This window comes from Tamandua tetradactyla, chromosome 3 (genome assembly GCF_023851605.1).
Source record: "Tamandua tetradactyla isolate mTamTet1 chromosome 3, mTamTet1.pri, whole genome shotgun sequence".
NCBI classification, from domain to species: domain Eukaryota; kingdom Metazoa; phylum Chordata; class Mammalia; order Pilosa; family Myrmecophagidae; genus Tamandua; species Tamandua tetradactyla.
Window position 1 is genome coordinate 123238422 of NC_135329.1, and position 4043 is coordinate 123242464.

The window sequence follows — 4043 nt, forward strand, 5'->3', positions numbered from 1 at the left end:
TTCTTTTCCCAACCTTTCACTTTCAACCTATTTTTTTGCCTCAGGTCTAAATGAGTCTCCTGTAGACACCACATAGATGGGTCCTGTTTTTTAATCCATTCTGCCTATCAATGTCTTTTGATTGGGGACTTTAATCCATCAACATTTACAGTTATTACTATAAAGACTATACTTTCTTCTAACATTTTGTCTTTTGGATTTTGTATATCATATCTAATTTGTTTCTCTTTTTACCTTTTCTGATAGTCTTCATTTCTACACTCTCCTCCAGACCTTCTTCTCCTGCCTTTTCCTAGCTTCCTGTAGTGCTCCCTTTAGTATTTCTTGCAAAGCAAGTCTTTTGGTCACAAATTTTCTCAGTGATTGTTTGAAAATATTTTGAACTTTCTCTCTCTCTCTCTTTTTTTTTTTTATTGCATGGGCAGGCTCTGGGAATTGAACCTGGGTCTCTGGCTCCCCCTCATTTTTGAAGGACAATTTTGCTGGATATAGAATTCTGGGTTGGCAGTTTTTCTCTTTCAAGATCTTAAATATATCATACCACTGTCTTCTCACCTCCATGTTTTGTGCTGAGAAGTCCACACATAGTTTTTATTGGCTTCCCTTGTATGTAATGGATTGATTTTCTCTTGCTGCTTTCTAAATTCCCTCTTTCTCTTTGACATCTGACAATCTGGTAAGTGCCTTGGAGTATGCCTATTTGGATCTATTCTGTTTGGGATATGCTATACTTCTTGGATCTATGATTTTATGTGTTTCATAAGAGATGGGAGATTTTCAATGATTAATTCATCCATTAGTTTTTTCCACACCTTTTTATTTCTCTTCTCTTTCTGGGACACCCACAACATGCATATTCATATGCTTCATGTTGTCATACAATTCCCTGAGACCTTGTTTATATTTTTCCCTGCATTTTCTTCTGTGTATTGGATTTCAGATGTCCAGTCTTTTAGCTCACTAATTCTTTCTTCTGCCTCTTCAAATTTGTAGGCTTCCATTATTATTTTTTTTTATCTCTTCTACTGTCTTTCATTCCCATAAGTTCTATGATTTGTTTTTTCAAACTTTTGATTTCTTCTTTTTGTTCACCCACTGCCTTCTTCATATCCTCCCTCAACTCACTGATTTGACTTTTGATGAGATTTTCCACATCTGTTCAAACATCCTGAATTAGTTGTTTCAGCTTCTGTATCTCATTTGAGTTGTTGGTTTGCTCCTTTTACTGGGCCAAATCTTCTATTTTCCTAGTGTGACTCATTATTTTTTGCTGGTATCTAGGCATTTTATTTCCTTAATTAGTTTATTCTGGAGGTTGTTTCCACTTTTTTACCTAGGATTTTCTTACTGGATGGCTTTGCTCTGTATATGTTCTTTCACATTCAGTTCGACTTATTCTAGACTTCTAGCATAGGTTCTGTTTAACTGATCAGATATTTTCAGTTTTATTGCCCTGCCTATATGGAGCCCTTTTTTTTCATTTTTGTTTTGAGGAGGGTCTTCTCAGATATTACAGGCACCAGTCAGATTTTCCCAGACTGGACTGGCCTCTTCTCAGGAGGAAAGAGTCACTTGCATCAGTTTCCCCTGAAGGTGAGCAGCAGGTTGACACTTACCTATGAAACCTCTAGAATCTGTGCTTTTCTTATCCTGCCCAGCATGTGGTGCTTGTCTGCCTGCAGCTTCTACCAGCATAAAGTCATGTGGTGCCTTTAACTTCAGCAGACTCTCCTTGCCAGGTATGATTGAGACAGAGGTGATGTTGTAGGTTGGCATTAATTTCTTCAGTTTTCCAGTCCCTGGGGCCTGAACTCCTCGAGGGAGGGATTCCACTTGAGCTGGACCCCACCTTTCTTTTGGGAAGGTATAGCCTTTAGGGAATTAACTCCTTTCACTTGACTAGTTACTCTGTCTTTCAGACAAGCATAATTCTGCCCTTGCCTGGGGCAGTGCTGGAGCATGAGTGTACATCCAGTTCTATCTAATAAGCTGTTAACTAGTAGAAAAAAAGATCCTGGCAGATTAGGACTCCGCTCCTCAGGTTTATCAATCAAGAGTTTAAGTTGATATGTGACTGTATGTATCTCCAGGCTCTATGTGTCCCCTTTTTAGGGTTCAGTACTTTGTACTGTCTGACTCAAAAAGCCCCTCCCCCTTTATTTCCATCAGCCCTTCCCCCTCTTTGCTGGAGCAAAACTCCTAGGACCTTTAGCGCTTATTCCAGGTTTATCTGTGCTGGGGGCCTATTTTCAGTAGTCAGAACTGTTAATTCTGCAATTGGAGTTTGAGGGAGCTATGTCCTTGTTGCTAGTAAAGTCTGTTTTCTTTCTCCTTGGAGAACCAGCCTACTGTGCCAGTGGGGAGGGCCTCTGGCCTCCATGGCTTGGGGGGCTTACAGTTCTGTGTGGGGTTTCAGCCAGTCCAGCTTGTCCAGACTGGTGTGTGCTGTGTCCATCACTACCTCTTAAGCCAAATTGGGAAGGGTAAAGGTTCATATCAACATTATCATCACTGGGCATGTAGCTTCAAGCAAGTCCACCTGATACATAAATATGGCAGAAAAGACAAAAGGACCATTAAAAAATTAGAGAAGGAGGCTCAAGAGAGGCTCAAGAGAAGCCTCAAGAGAGAAAGATGGGAAAGGGCTCCTTCAAGTATGCCTGGGTCTTGAATAAGTTAAAAGCTGAATATGAGCATGGTATCATCATTGATAGCTTCCTATAGAAATCTGAAACCACCAAGTATCATATAATCATCATTAATGCCCCAGGGCATAGAGACTTTATTTAAAATATGATTACAGGCATATCTGAGACACACACACACACTGTACTGTCCTGATTGTTGCTGCTGGTGTTGGTGAATTTGAGGCTGCCAGCTCCAAAAATGGGCAGACTCATGAGCATGTCCTTCACACACTGGGTGTGAAACAACTAACTGTTGGTTTTACCAAAATGCATTCTGTTGAGTCACTCTACAGCCAGAAGAGATATGAGGAAATAATTAAGGAAGTGAGCACGTACATTAAGAAAATTGGTCACAACGCTGATATAGTAACATTTGTGCCAATTTCTGTTTGGAATGGTGACAACATGCTAGAGCCAAGTGCTAACATGCCCTATTCAGAGGATGAAAGTTCACCCATAAGGATGGCAATGCCAGTGTGCCAATACTTGTCCTATTGAAAAACTCTTGTGTTTGTTTCTCCAGGATATCTAAAATTTTGTGGTATTGGCATTGTCCCTGTGGGCTGAGTTTAGACTGGTATTCTCAAACCAGGCATGGTGGTCACTTTTACTCCAGTCAATGTTAAACTGAAGTAGAGTCTACTGAAATGCACCATGAAGCTTTGAATGAAGCTCTTCCTGGGGACAGCATGGGCACTGATGTCAAGAATGTGTCTGTATACTCAAAGTTCTCTTCAGATCATATAAATCTTTCTCCTTTTACTAAAGATTTCCATGGATAGAAACAATAGTGAGTTATAATACTAATTTTTTGAGGTCTTGTTTTGGCAAGACCAAATATAAGCTGTCAAAAACAGAAGCTTAACTTACTAATATACAAACTTATAAACAGGAAAAAAAAAAAAGAGTGTGTCTGTAAAAAATGTTCAGGGCAACGAAGCTGGTAACAGCAAAAATGATCCACCAATGGAAGCAGCTGACTTTACTGCTCAGGTGATTATTCTGAACAAGCTAGGCCAAATCAGTGCTGGCTATGCGTCTGTGTTGGATTGTCACATGGTTCACATTACTTGTAAGTTTGCTGAGCTGAAGGAGAAGACTGATCGCCATTCTGGCAAAAAGAAGAGAGCCTGAAATTCTTGAAATTTGGTGTTTCTGCCATTATTCCCTTTGAGTCATTTTTTTGTTCATGATGTGAGACATATGGTTGCTGTGGATGTCATAAAGGCAGTGGTCAAAAAGCCAGCTGGACCTGGTTTAATCTAATCTAATCTGCCCAGAAAGCACAGAAGGCTAAATGTATGTTATCCATAGCACTCGCCACCCCAGTCTTAATCAATGGTGGAACAACAGTCT

The 4043-nt window shown here is 40.0% G+C and overlaps 1 non-coding gene across 1 annotated transcript; it reads left to right on the forward strand.

The window, feature by feature from the left end:
- The first annotated feature begins 3405 nt into the window (after positions 1 to 3405).
- On the forward strand, positions 3406 to 3522 carry LOC143678346 (U5 spliceosomal RNA). Its single transcript, XR_013173160.1, has one exon. It is a non-coding gene; the product is annotated as a U5 spliceosomal RNA (small nuclear RNA).
- The last annotated feature ends 521 nt before the right edge of the window (positions 3523 to 4043 follow it).